This window comes from Triturus cristatus, chromosome 1_1, assembly GCF_964204655.1.
Source record: "Triturus cristatus chromosome 1_1, aTriCri1.1, whole genome shotgun sequence".
Classification (NCBI taxonomy): domain Eukaryota; kingdom Metazoa; phylum Chordata; class Amphibia; order Caudata; family Salamandridae; genus Triturus; species Triturus cristatus.
Genome location: NC_140579.1, coordinates 349,288,570 through 349,304,317, shown reverse-complemented (window position 1 = coordinate 349,304,317; position 15,748 = coordinate 349,288,570).

Sequence of the window (15,748 nt, the reverse complement as noted above, 5' to 3'; positions counted from 1 at the left end):
TACTGATCCTGAAAAGTAATTCTAACCGTACTAACCAGTAACTTGTATTTCCTTCCATAGGCTTACATTGACTGGTTTCACTTGCAAATTCTTCTTAGTGTGGAGTTTTGGAACTTTAAAATATTCCTCTAAAATCAGCCAAACTATGAATTCCGATTTACTCAAATGTTATCAGGCGAGACCTCAGTGCTGCATCTTTTGGCCCAGCACTGACTCTGAAAAGTAATTCTAAGCATACTTACCAGTAACTTGTATTTCCTTCCATAGGAATCCATTGTTTTGTTTTCAGCAGAGAAGTTTCGAAGTGTGTAGTTTTGGTACTTACAAATATTCCTCTAAAATCAGCTGAATTCCGAATTCCGATTTACTCACATGTCATCAGGAGACAATTCAGTGCTGCATCTTTTAGCCCAGCACTGACCCTGAAAAGAAATTCTAAGCGTACTTACCAGTAACTTGTATTTCCTTCCTTAGGAATCCATTGTGTGGTTTTCAGCAGAAAAGTTTCGAAGTGTGGAGTTTTGGAACTAACAAATATTCCTCTAAAATCAGCTGAATTCCGAATTCCGATTTACTCTCCTGTTATCAGGAGAGAACCCAGTGCTGCATCTTTTAGCCCAGCACTGACCCTGAAAAGTAATTCTAGGCGTACTTACCAGTAGCTTGTATTTCCTTCAATAGGAATCCGTTGTGTGGTTTTCAGCAGAAAAGTATGAAAGTGTGGAGTTTTGGAACTTACAAATATTCCTCTAAAATCAGCCGAACTACGAATTCTGATTTACTCACCTGTTATTAGGAGAGACCTCAGTGCTGAATCTTTACGGCCAGTACTGACCCTGAAAATTAATTCTAAGTGTACTTACCAGTAGCTTGTATTTCCTTCCATAGGAATCCATTGTGTGGTTTTCAGCAGAAAAGTTACTAAGTGTGGAGTTTTGGAACTTACAAATATTCCTCTAAAATCAGCCGAATTACGAATTCCGATTTACTCTCCTGTTATCAGGAGAGAACCCAGTGCTGCATCTTTTTGCCCAGCACTGACCCTGAAAAGTCATTCTAAGCGTACTTACCAGTAGCTTGTATTTCCTTCCATAGGAATCCATTGTGTGGTTTTCAGCAGAAAAGTTTCTAAGTGTGGAGTTTTTGAACTTACAAATATTCCTCTAAAATCAGCCGAACTACGAATTTCGATTTACTCACCTGTTATCAGGAGAGACCTCAGTGCTGAATCTTTAAGGCCAGTACTGATCCTGAAAACTAATTCTAACCGTACTTACCAGTAACTTGTATTTCCTTCCATAGGCTTACATTGACTGGTTTCACTTGGAAATTCTTCTAAGTGTGGAGTTTTGGAACTTTAAAATATTCCTCTAAAATCAGCCAAACTACGAATTCCGATTTACTAACATGTTATCAGGAGAGAACTCAGTGCTGCATCTTTTAGCCCAGCACTGACCCTGAAAAGTTATTCTAAGCATACCTACCAGTAACTTGTATTTCCTTCCATAGGAATCCATTGTGTGGTTTTCAGCAGAGAAGTTTCGAAGTGTGGAGTTTTGGTACTTACAAATATTGCTCTAAAATAAGCCAAACTACGAATTCCGATTTACTCACCTGTTATCAGGAGAGATCCCAGAGCTGCATCTTTTAGCCCAGCACTGACCCTGAAAAGTAATTCGAAGCGTACTTACAAGTAACTTGTATTTCCTTCCATAGGAATCCATTGTGTGGTTTTCAGCAGAAAAGTATCTAAGTGTGGAGTTTTGGAGCTTACAAATATTCCTCTAAAATCAGCCGAACTACGAATTCCGATTTACTCAAATGTTATCAGGAGAGACCTCAGTGCTGAATCTTTAAGGCCAGTACTGATCCTGAAAAGTAATTCTAACCGTACTTACCAGTAACTTGTATTTCCTTCCTTAGGCTTCCATTGACTGGTTTCACTTGGAAATTCTTCTTAGCGTGGAGTTTTGGAACTTTAAAATATTCCTCTTAAATCAGCCAAACTACGAATTCTGATTTACTCAAATGTTATCAGGAGAGACCTCAGTGCTGCATCTTTTAGCCCAGCACTGACCCTGAAAAGTCATTCTAAGCATAATTACCAGTAACTTGTATTTCCTTCCATAGGAATCCATTGTGTGGTTTTCAGCAGAGAAGTTTCGAAGTGTGGAGTTTTGGAACTTACAAATATTCCTCTAAAATCAGCCAAACTACGAATTCTGATTTACTTACCTGTTATCAAGAGAGAACACAGTGCTGCATCTTTTAGCCCAGCACTGACCCTGAAAAGTAATTCTAAGCGTACTTACCAGTAACTTGTATTTCTTTCCATAGGAATCCATTGTGTGGTTTTCAGCAGAAAAGTTTCTAAGTGTGCAGTGTTGGAACTTACAAATATTCCTCTAAAAGCAGCCGAACTATGAATTCCGAATTTCTCACCTGTTATCAGGAGAGACCTCAGTGCTGAATCTTTAAGGCCAGTACTGATCCTGAAAAGTAATTCTAACCGTACTTACCAGTAACTTGTATTTCCTTCCATAGGGTAACATTGACTGGTTTCACTTGGAAATTCTTCTAAGTGTGGAGTTTTGGAACTTTAAAATATTCCTCTAAAATCAGCTGAACTACGAATTCCAATTTACTCACCTGTTATCAGGAGAGAACTCAGTGCTGCATCTTTAAGCCCAGCACTGACCCTGAAAAGTAATTCTAAGTGTACTTACCAATAACTTGTATTTCCTTCCATAGGAATCCATTGTATGGTTTTCAGCAGAGACGTTTCTAAGTGTGGAGTTTTGGAACTTACAAATATTCCTCTAAAATCAGCCAAACTACTAATTCTGATTTACTAACCTGTTATCAAGAGAGAACACAGTGCTGCATCTTGTAGCCGAGCACTGACCCTGAAAAGTAATTCTAAGCGTACTTACCAGTAACTTGTATTTCTTTCCATAGGAATCCATTGTGTGGTTTTCAGCAGAAAAATGTCTAAGTGTGGAGTGTTGGAACTTACAAATATTCCTCTAAAATCAGCGGAAATACGAATTCCGATTTACTCATCTGTTATCAGGAGAGATCCCAGTGCTACATCTTTTAGCCCAGCACTGACCCTTAAAAGTAATTCTAAGGGTACTTACCAGTAACTTGTATTTCCTTTTCATAGGAATCCATTGTGTTGTTTTCAGCAGAGAAGTTTCGAAGTGTGGAGTTTTGGTACTTAGGAGAGAACTCAGTGCTGCATCTTTTAGCCCAGCACTGACCCTGAAAAGTAATTCTAAGCGTACTTACCAGTAACTTGTATTTACTTCCATAGGAATCCATTGTGTGGTATTCAGCAGAGAAGTTTCTAAGTGTGGAGTTTTCGAACTTACAAATATTCCTCTAAAATCAGCCAAACTACGAATTCTGATTTACTAACCTGTTATCAAGAGAGAACACAGTGCTGCATCTTGTAGCCCAGCACTGACCCTGAAAAGTAATTCTAAGCGTACTTACCAGTAACTTGTATTTCTTTGCATAGGAATCCATTGTGTGGTTTTCAGCAGAAAAATGTCTAAGTGTGGAGTGTTGGAACTTACAAATATTCCTCTAAAATCAGCCGAACTACGAATTCCGATTTACTCACCTGTTATCAGGAGAGAACTCAGTGCTGCATCTTTTAGCCCAGCACTGACCCTGAAAATTAATTCTAAGCGTACTTACAAGTAACTTGTACTTCCTTCCATAGGAATCCATTGTGTGGTTTTCAGCAGAAAAGTATGAAAGTGTGGAGTTTTGGAACTTACAAATATTCCTCTAAAATCAGCCGAACTACGAATTCCGATTTACTCATCTGTTATCAGGAGAGATCCCAGTGCTACATCTTTTAGCCCAGCACTGACCCAGAAAAGTAATTCTAAGGGTACTTACCAGTAACTTGTATTTCCTTTTCATAGGAATCCATTGTGTTGTTTTCAGCAGAGAAGTTTCGAAGTGTGGAGTTTTGGTACTTAGGAGAGAACTCAGTGCTGCATCTTTTAGCCCAGCACTGACCCTGAAAAGTAATTCTAAGCGTACTTACCAGTAACTTGTATTTACTTCCATAGGAATCCATTGTGTGGTTTTCAGCAGAGAAGTTTCTAAGTGTGGAGTTTTCGAACTTACAAATATTCCTCTAAAATCAGCCAAACTACGAATTCTGATTTACTAACCTGTTATCAAGAGAGAACACAGTGCTGCATCTTGTAGCAGAGAGATGACCCTGAAAAGTAATTCTAAGCGTACTTACCAGTAACTTGTATTTCTTTCCATAGGAATCCATTGTGTGGTTTTCAGCAGAAAAGTTTCTAAGTGTGGAGTTTTGGAACTTACAAATATTCCTCTAAAATCAGCCGAACTACGAATTTCGATTTACTCACCTGTTATCAGGAGAGACCTCAGTGCTAAATCTTTAAGGCCAGTACTGATCCTGAAAAGTAATTGTAACCGTGCTTACCAGTAACTTGAATTTCCATCCATAGGCTAACATTGACTGGTTTCACTTGGAATTTCTTCTCAGTGTGGAGGTTTGGAACTCTAAAATTTTCCTCTAAAATCAGCCGAACTTCGAATTCCGATTTACTCAAATGTTATCAGGAGAGACCTCAGTGCTGAATCTTTAAGGCCAGTACTGACCCTGAAAAGTAATTCTAAGCGTACTTACCAGTAGCTTGTATTTCCTTCAATAGGAATCCATTGTGTGGTTTTCAGCAGAAAAGTATGAAAGTGTGGAGTTTTGGAACTTACAAATATTCCTCTAAAATCAGCCGAACTACGAATTCCGATTTACTCATCTGTTATCAGGAGAGATCCCAGTGCTACATCTTTTAGCCCAGCACTGACCCTGAAAAGTAATTCTAAGCATACTTACCAGTAACTTGTATTTCCTTCCATAGGAATCCATTGTAAGGTTTTCAGCAGAGAAGTTTCGAAGTGTGGAGTTTTGGAACTTACAAATATTCCTATAAAATCAGACGAACTACGAATTCCGATTTACTCACCTCTTATCAGGAGAGAACTCAGTGCTGCATCTTTTAGCCCAGCACTGACCCTGAAAAGTAATTCTAAGCGTACTTACCAATAACTTGTATTTCCTTCCATAGGAATCCATTGTATGGTTTTCAGCAGAGAAGTTTCTAAGTGTGGAGTTATGGAACTTACAAATATTCCTCTAAAATCAGCCAAACTACGAATTCTGATTTACTAACCTGGCATCAAGAGAGAACACAGTGCTGCATCTTGTAGCCCAGCACTGACCCTGAAAAGTAATTCTAAGCGTACTTATCAGTAACTTGTATTTCTTTCCATAGGAATCCATTGTGTGGTTTTCAGCAGAAAAATTTCCAAGTGTGGAGTGTTGGAACTTACAAATATTCCTCTAAAATCAGCCGAACTACGAATTTCGATTTACTCACCTGTTATCAGGAGAGACCTCAGTGCTGAATCTTTAAGGCCAGTACTGATCCTGAAAAGTAATTGTAACCGTACTTACCAGTAACTTGAGTTTCCTTCCATAGGCTAACATTGACTGGTTTCACTTGGAAATTCTTCTCAGTGTGGAGGTTTGGAACTCTAAAATATTCCTCTAAAATCAGCCAAACTACGAATTCTGATTTACTCAAATGTTATCAGGAGAGACCTCAGTGCTGAATCTTTAAGGCCAGTACTGATCCTGAAAAGTAATTCTAACTTTACTTACCAGTAACTTGTATTTCCTTCCATAGGCTTACATTGACTGGTTTCACTTGGAAATTCTTCTAAGTATGGAGTTTTGGAACTTTAAAATATTCCTCTAAAATCAGCCAAACTGCGAATTCCGATTTACTCACATGTTATCGGGAGAGAACTCAGTGCTGCATCTTTTAGCCCAGCACTGACCCTGAAAAGTAATTCTAAGCATACTTACCAGTAACTTGTATTTCCTTCCATAGGAATCCATTGTGTGGTTTTCAGCAGAGAAGTTTCGAAGTGTGGAGTTTTGGTACTTACAAATATTCCTCTAAAATAAGCCAAACTACGAATTGCGATTTACTCACCTGTTATCAGGAGAGATCCCAGAGCTGCATCTTTTAGCCCAGCACTGACCCTGAAAAGTTATTCGAAGCGTACTTACAAGTAACTTGTATTTCCTTCCATAGGAATCCATTGTGTTTTTCTGCAGAAAAGTATCTAAGTGTGGAGTTTTGGAACTTACAAATATTCCTCTAAAATCAGCCGAACTACGAATTCCGATTTACTCAAATGTTATCAGGAGAGACCTCAGTGCTGAATCTTTAAGGCCTGTACTGATCCTGAAAAGTAATTCTAACCGTACTAACCAGTAACTTGTATTTCCTTCCATAGGCTTACATTGACTGGTTTCACTTGGAAATTCTTCTTAGTGTGGAGTTTTGGAACTTTAAAATATTCCTCTAAAATCAGCCAAACTATGAATTCCGATTTACTCAAATGTTATCAGGCGAGACCTCAGTGCTGCATCTTTTGGCCCAGCACTGACTCTGAAAAGTAATTCTAAGCATACTTACCAGTAACTTGTATTTCCTTCCATAGGAATCCATTGTTTTGTTTTCAGCAGAGAAGTTTCGAAGTGTGTAGTTTTGGTACTTACAAATATTCCTCTAAAATCAGCTGAATTCCGAATTCCGATTTACTCACATGTCATCAGGAGACAATTCAGTGCTGCATCTTTTAGCCCAGCACTGACCCTGAAAAGAAATTCTAAGCGTACTTACCAGTAACTTGTTTTTCCTTCCTTAGGAATCCATTGTGTGGTTTTCAGCAGAAAAGTTTCGAAGTGTGGAGTTTTGGAACTAACAAATATTCCTCTAAAATCAGCTGAATTCCGAATTCCGATTTACTCTCCTGTTATCAGGAGAGAACCCAGTGCTGCATCTTTTAGCCCAGCACTGACCCTGAAAAGTAATTCTAGGCGTACTTACCAGTAGCTTGTATTTCCTTCAATAGGAATCCGTTGTGTGGTTTTCAGCAGAAAAGTATGAAAGTGTGGAGTTTTGGAACTTACAAATATTCCTCTAAAATCAGCCGAACTACGAATTCTGATTTACTCACCTGTTATTAGGAGAGACCTCAGTGCTGAATCTTTACGGCCAGTACTGACCCTGAAAATTAATTCTAAGTGTACTTACCAGTAGCTTGTATTTCCTTCCATAGGAATCCATTGAGTGGTTTTCAGCAGAAAAGTTTCTAAGTGTGGAGTTTTGGAACTTACAAATATTCCTCTAAAATCAGCCGAATTACGAATTCCGATTTACTCTCCTGTTATCAGGAGAGAACCCAGTGCTGCATCTTTTTGCCCAGCACTGACCCTGAAAAGTAATTCTAAGCGTACTTACCAGTAGCTTGTATTTCCTTCCATAGGAATCCATTGTGTGGTTTTCAGCAGAAAAGTTTCTAAGTGTGGAGTTTTGGAACTTACAAATATTCCTCTAAAATCAGCCGAACTACGAATTTCGATTTACTCACCTGTTATCAGGAGAGACCTCAGTGCTGAATCTTTAAGGCCAGTACTGATCCTGAAAACTAATTCTAACCGTACTTACCAGTAACTTGTATTTCCTTCCATAGGCTTACATTGACTGGTTTCACTTGGAAATTCTTCTAAGTGTGGAGTTTTGGAACTTTAAAATATTCCTCTAAAATCAGCCAAACTACGAATTCCGATTTACTAACATGTTATCAGGAGAGAACTCAGTGCTGCATCTTTTAGCCCAGCACTGACCCTGAAAAGTTATTCTAAGCATACCTACCAGTAACTTGTATTTCCTTCCATAGGAATCCATTGTGTGGTTTTCAGCAGAGAAGTTTCGAAGTGTGGAGTTTTGGTACTTACAAATATTGCTCTAAAATAAGCCAAACTACGAATTCCGATTTACTCACCTGTTATCAGGAGAGATCCCAGAGCTGCATCTTTTAGCCCAGCACTGACCCTGAAAAGTAATTCGAAGCATACTTACAAGTAACTTGTATTTCCTTCCATAGGAATCCATTGTGTGGTTTTCAGCAGAAAAGTATCTAAGTGTGGAGTTTTGGAGCTTACAAATATTCCTCTAAAATCAGCCGAACTAGGAATTCCGATTTACTCAAATGTTATCAGGAGAGACCTCAGTGCTGAATCTTTAAGGCCAGTACTGATCCTGAAAAGTAATTCTAACCGTACTTACTAGTAACTTGTATTTCCTTCCTTAGGCTTCCATTGACTGGTTTCACTTGGAAATTCTTCTTAGCGTGGAGTTTTGGAACTTTAAAATATTCCTCTAAAATCAGCCAAACTACGAATTCTGATTTACTCAAATGTTATCAGGAGAGACCTCAGTGCTGCATCTTTTAGCCCAGCACTGACCCTGAAAAGTAATTCTAAGCATAATTACCAGTAACTTGTATTTCCTTCCATAGGAATCCATTGTGTGGTTTTCAGCAGAGAAGTTTCGAAGTGTGGAGTTTTGGAACTTACAAATATTCCTCTAAAATCAGCCAAACTATGAATTCTGATTTACTTACCTGTTATCAAGAGAGAACACAGTGCTGCATCTTTTAGCCCAGCACTGACCCTGAAAAGTAATTATAAGCGTACTTACCAGTAACTTGTATTTCTTTCCACAGGAATCCATTGTGTGGTTTTCAGCAGAAAAGTTTCTAAGTGTGCAGTGTTGGAACTTACAAATATTCCTCTAAAAGCAGCCGAACTATGAATTCCAAATTTCTCACCTGTTATCAGGAGAGACCTCAGTGCTGAATCTTTAAGGCCAGTACTGATCCTGAAAAGTAATTCTAACCGTACTTACCAGTAACTTGTATTTCCTTCCATAGGGTAACATTGACTGGTTTCACTTGGAAATTCTTCTAAGTGTGGAGTTTTGGAACTTTAAAATATTCCTCTAAAATCAGCTGAACTACGAATTCCAATTTACTCACCTGTTATCAGGAGAGAACTCAGTGCTGCATCTTTAAGCCCAGCACTGACCCTGAAAAGTAATTCTAAGCGTACTTACCAATAACTTGTATTTCCTTCCATAGGAATCCATTGTATGGTTTTCAGCAGAGAAGTTTCTAAGTGTGGAGTTTTGGAACTTACAAATATTCCTCTAAAATCAGCCAAACTACTAATTCTGATTTACTAACCTGTTATCAAGAGAGAACACAGTGCTGCATCTTGTAGCCGAGCACTGACCCTGAAAAGTAATTCTAAGCGTACTTACCAGTAACTTGTATTTCTTTCCATAGGAATCCATTGTGTAGTTTTCAGCAGAAAAAATGTCTAAGTGTGGAGTGTTGGAACTTACAAATATTCCTCTAAAATCAGCGGAAATACGAATTCCGATTTACTCATCTGTTATCAGGAGAGATCCCAGTGCTACATCTTTTAGCCCAGCACTGACCCTTAAAAGTAATTCTAAGGGTACTTACCAGTAACTTGTATTTCCTTTTCATAGGAATCCATTGTGTTGTTTTCAGCAGAGAAGTTTCGAAGTGTGGAGTTTTGGTACTTAGGAGAGAGCTCAGTGCTGCATCTTTTAGCCCAGCACTGACCCTGAAAAGTAATTCTAAGCGTACTTACCAGTAACTTGTATTTACTTCCATAGGAATCCATTGTGTGGTTTTCAGTAGAGAAGTTTCTAAGTGTGGAGTTTTCGAACTTACAAATATTCCTCTAAAATCAGCCAAACTACGAATTCTGATTTACTAACCTGTTATCAAGAGAGAACACAGTGCTGCATCTTGTAGCAGAGAGATGACCCTGAAAAGTAATTCTAAGCGTACTTACCAGTAACTTGTATTTCTTTCCATAGGAATCCATTGTGTGGTTTTCAGCAGAGAAGTTTCGAAGTGTGGAGTTTTGGTACTTACAAATATTCCTCTAAAATAAGCCAAACTACGAATTGCGATTTACTCACCTGTTATCAGGAGAGATCCCAGAGCTGCATCTTTTAGCCCAGCACTGACCCTGAAAAGTTATTCGAAGCGTACTTACAAGTAACTTGTATTTCCTTCCATAGGAATCCATTGTGTTTTTCTGCAGAAAAGTATCTAAGTGTGGAGTTTTGGAACTTACAAATATTCCTCTAAAATCAGCCGAACTACGAATTCCGATTTACTCAAATGTTATCAGGAGAGACCTCAGTGCTGAATCTTTAAGGCCTGTACTGATCCTGAAAAGTAATTCTAACCGTACTAACCAGTAACTTGTATTTCCTTCCATAGGCTTACATTGACTGGTTTCACTTGGAAATTCTTCTTAGTGTGGAGTTTTGGAACTTTAAAATATTCCTCTAAAATCAGCCAAACTATGAATTCCGATTTACTCAAATGTTATCAGGCGAGACCTCAGTGCTGCATCTTTTGGCCCAGCACTGACTCTGAAAAGTAATTCTAAGCATACTTACCAGTAACTTGTATTTCCTTCCATAGGAATCCATTGTTTTGTTTTCAGCAGAGAAGTTTCGAAGTGTGTAGTTTTGGTACTTACAAATATTCCTCTAAAATCAGCTGAATTCCGAATTCCGATTTACTCACATGTCATCAGGAGACAATTCAGTGCTGCATCTTTTAGCCCAGCACTGACCCTGAAAAGAAATTCTAAGCGTACTTACCAGTAACTTGTTTTTCCTTCCTTAGGAATCCATTCTGTGGTTTTCAGCAGAAACGTTTCGAAGTGTGGAGTTTTGGAACTAACAAATATTCCTCTAAAATCAGCTGAATTCCGAATTCCGATTTACTCTCCTGTTATCAGGAGAGAACCCAGTGCTGCATCTTTTAGCCCAGCACTGACCCTGAAAAGTAATTCTAGGCGTACTTACCAGTAGCTTGTATTTCCTTCAATAGGAATCCGTTGTGTGGTTTTCAGCAGAAAAGTATGAAAGTGTGGAGTTTTGGAACTTACAAATATTCCTCTAAAATCAGCCGAACTACGAATTCTGATTTACTCACCTGTTATTAGGAGAGACCTCAGTGCTGAATCTTTACGGCCAGTACTGACCCTGAAAATTAATTCTAAGTGTACTTACCAGTAGCTTGTATTTCCTTCCATAGGAATCCATTGAGTGGTTTTCAGCAGAAAAGTTTCTAAGCGTGGAGTTTTGGAACTTACAAATATTCCTCTAAAATCAGCCGAATTACGAATTCCGATTTACTCTCCTGTTATCAGGAGAGAACCCAGTGCTGCATCTTTTTGCCCAGCACTGACCCTGAAAAGTAATTCTAAGCGTACTTACCAGTAGCTTGTATTTCCTTCCATAGGAATCCATTGTGTGGTTTTCAGCAGAAAAGTTTCTAAGTGTGGAGTTTTGGAACTTACAAATATTCCTCTAAAATCAGCCGAACTACGAATTTCGATTTACTCACCTGTTATCAGGAGAGACCTCAGTGCTGAATCTTTAAGGCCAGTACTGATCCTGAAAACTAATTCTAACCGTACTTACCAGTAACTTGTATTTCCTTCCATAGGCTTACATTGACTGGTTTCACTTGGAAATTCTTCTAAGTGTGGAGTTTTGGAACTTTAAAATATTCCTCTAAAATCAGCCAAACTACGAATTCCGATTTACTAACATGTTATCAGGAGAGAACTCAGTGCTGCATCTTTTAGCCCAGCACTGACCCTGAAAAGTTATTCTAAGCATACCTACCAGTAACTTGTATTTCCTTCCATAGGAATCCATTGTGTGGTTTTCAGCAGAGAAGTTTCGAAGTGTGGAGTTTTGGTACTTACAAATATTGCTCTAAAATAAGCCAAACTACGAATTCCGATTTACTCACCTGTTATCAGGAGAGATCCCAGAGCTGCATCTTTTAGCCCAGCACTGACCCTGAAAAGTAATTCGAAGCATACTTACAAGTAACTTGTATTTCCTTCCATAGGAATCCATTGTGTGGTTTTCAGCAGAAAAGTATCTAAGTGTGGAGTTTTGGAGCTTACAAATATTCCTCTAAAATCAGCCGAACTAGGAATTCCGATTTACTCAAATGTTATCAGGAGAGACCTCAGTGCTGAATCTTTAAGGCCAGTACTGATCCTGAAAAGTAATTCTAACCGTACTTACTAGTAACTTGTATTTCCTTCCTTAGGCTTCCATTGACTGGTTTCACTTGGAAATTCTTCTTAGCGTGGAGTTTTGGAACTTTAAAATATTCCTCTAAAATCAGCCAAACTACGAATTCTGATTTACTCAAATGTTATCAGGAGAGACCTCAGTGCTGCATCTTTTAGCCCAGCACTGACCCTGAAAAGTAATTCTAAGCATAATTACCAGTAACTTGTATTTCCTTCCATAGGAATCCATTGTGTGGTTTTCAGCAGAGAAGTTTCGAAGTGTGGAGTTTTGGAACTTACAAATATTCCTCTAAAATCAGCCAAACTATGAATTCTGATTTACTTACCTGTTATCAAGAGAGAACACAGTGCTGCATCTTTTAGCCCAGCACTGACCCTGAAAAGTAATTCTAAGCGTACTTACCAGTAACTTGTATTTCTTTCCACAGGAATCCATTGTGTGGTTTTCAGCAGAAAAGTTTCTAAGTGTGCAGTGTTGGAACTTACAAATATTCCTCTAAAAGCAGCCGAACTATGAATTCCAAATTTCTCACCTGTTATCAGGAGAGACCTCAGTGCTGAATCTTTAAGGCCAGTACTGATCCTGAAAAGTAATTCTAACCGTACTTACCAGTAACTTGTATTTCCTTCCATAGGGTAACATTGACTGGTTTCACTTGGAAATTCTTCTAAGTGTGGAGTTTTGGAACTTTAAAATATTCCTCTAAAATCAGCTGAACTACGAATTCCAATTTACTCACCTGTTATCAGGAGAGAACTCAGTGCTGCATCTTTAAGCCCAGCACTGACCCTGAAAAGTAATTCTAAGCGTACTTACCAATAACTTGTATTTCCTTCCATAGGAATCCATTGTATGGTTTTCAGCAGAGAAGTTTCTAAGTGTGGAGTTTTGGAACTTACAAATATTCCTCTAAAATCAGCCAAACTACTAATTCTGATTTACTAACCTGTTATCAAGAGAGAACACAGTGCTGCATCTTGTAGCCGAGCACTGACCCTGAAAAGTAATTCTAAGCGTACTTACCAGTAACTTGTATTTCTTTCCATAGGAATCCATTGTGTAGTTTTCAGCAGAAAAATGTCTAAGTGTGGAGTGTTGGAACTTACAAATATTCCTCTAAAATCAGCGGAAATACGAATTCCGATTTACTCATCTGTTATCAGGAGAGATCCCAGTGCTACATCTTTTAGCCCAGCACTGACCCTTAAAAGTAATTCTAAGGGTACTTACCAGTAACTTGTATTTCCTTTTCATAGGAATCCATTGTGTTGTTTTCAGCAGAGAAGTTTCGAAGTGTGGAGTTTTGGTACTTAGGAGAGAACTCAGTGCTGCATCTTTTAGCCCAGCACTGACCCTGAAAAGTAATTCTAAGCGTACTTACCAGTAACTTGTATTTACTTCCATAGGAATCCATTGTGTGGTTTTCAGTAGAGAAGTTTCTAAGTGTGGAGTTTTCGAACTTACAAATATTCCTCTAAAATCAGCCAAACTACGAATTCTGATTTACTAACCTGTTATCAAGAGAGAACACAGTGCTGCATCTTGTAGCAGAGAGATGACCCTGAAAAGTAATTCTAAGCGTACTTACCAGTAACTTGTATTTCTTTCCATAGGAATCCATTGTGTGGTTTTCAGCAGAAAAGTTTCTAAGTGTGGAGTTTTGGAACTTACAAATATTCCTCTAAAATCAGCCGAACTACGAATTTCGATTTACTCACCTGTTATCAGGAGAGACCTCAGTGCTAAATCTTTAAGGCCAGTACTGATCCTGAAAAGTAATTGTAACCGTGCTTACCAGTAACTTGAATTTCCATCCATAGGCTAACATTGACTGGTTTCACTTGGAATTTCTTCTCAGTGTGGAGGTTTGGAACTCTAAAATTTTCCTCTAAAATCAGCCGAACTTCGAATTCCGATTTACTCAAATGTTATCAGGAGAGACCTCAGTGCTGAATCTTTAAGGCCAGTTCTGACCCTGAAAAGTAATTCTAAGCGTACTTACCAGTAGCTTGTATTTCCTTCAATAGGAATCCATTGTGTGGTTTTCAGCAGAAAAGTATGAAATTGTGGAGTTTTGGAACTTACAAATATTCCTCTAAAATCAGCCGAACTACGAATTCCGATTTACTCATCTGTTATCAGGAGAGATCCCAGTGCTACATCTTTTAGCCCAGCACTGACCCTGAAAAGTAATTCTAAGCATACTTACCAGTAACTTGTATTTCCTTCCATAGGAATCCATTGTAAGGTTTTCAGCAGAGAAGTTTCGAAGTGTGGAGTTTTTGAACTTACAAATATTCCTATAAAATCAGACGAACTACGAATTCCGATTTACTCACCTCTTATCAGGAGAGAACTCAGTGCTGCATCTTTTAGCCCAGCACTGACCCTGAAAAGTAATTCTAAGCGTACTTACCAATAACTTGTATTTCCTTCCATAGGAATCCATTGTATGGTTTTCAGCAGAGAAGTTTCTAAGTGTGGAGTTATGGAACTTACAAATATTCCTCTAAAATCAGCCAAACTACGAATTCTGATTTACTAACCTGTTATCAAGAGAGAACACAGTGCTGCATCTTGTAGCCCAGCACTGACCCTGAAAAGTAATTCTAAGCGTACTTATCAGTAACTTGTATTTCTTTCCATAGGAATCCATTGTGTGGTTTTCAGCAGAAAAATTTCCAAGTGTGGAGTGTTGGAACTTACAAATATTCCTCTAAAATCAGCCGAACTACGAATTTCGATTTACTCACCTGTTATCAGGAGAGACCTCAGTGCTGAATCTTTAAGGCCAGTACTGATCCTGAAAAGTAATTGTAACCGTACTTACCAGTAACTTAAGTTTCCTTCCATAGGCTAACATTGACTGGTTTCACTTGGAAATTCTTCTCAGTGTGGAGGTTTGGAACTCTAAAATATTCCTCTAAAATCAGCCGAACTACGAATTCTGATTTACTCAAATGTTATCAGGAGAGACCTCAGTGCTGACTCTTTAAGGCCAGTACTGATCCTGAAAAGTAATTCTAACTTTACTTACCAGTAACTTGTATTTCCTTCCATAGGCTTACATTGACTGGTTTCACTTGGAAATTCTTCTAAGTATGGAGTTTTGGAACTTTAAAATATTCCTCTAAAATCAGCCAAACTGCGAATTCCGATTTACTCACATGTTATCGGGAGAGAACTCAGTGCTGCATCTTTTAGCCCAGCACTGACCCTGAAAAGTAATTCTAAGCATACTTACCAGTAACTTGTATTTCCTTCCATAGGAATCCATTGTGTGGTTTTCAGCAGAGAAGTTTCGAAGTGTGGAGTTTTCGTACTTACAAATATTCCTCTGAAATAAGCCAAACTACGAATTTCGATTTACTCACCTGTTATCAGGAGAGATCCCAGAGCTGCATCTTTTAGCCCAGCACTGACCCTGAAAAGTTATTCGAAGCGTACTTACAAGTAACTTGTATTTCCTTCCATAGGAATCCATTGTGTTTTTCTGCAGAAAAGTATCTAAGTGTGGAGTTTTGGAACTTACAAATATTCCTCTAAAATCAGCCGAACTACGAATTCCGATTTACTCAAATGTTATCAGGAGAGACCTCAGTGCTGAATCTTTAAGGCCTGTACTGATCCTGAAAAGTAATTCTAACCGTACTAACCAG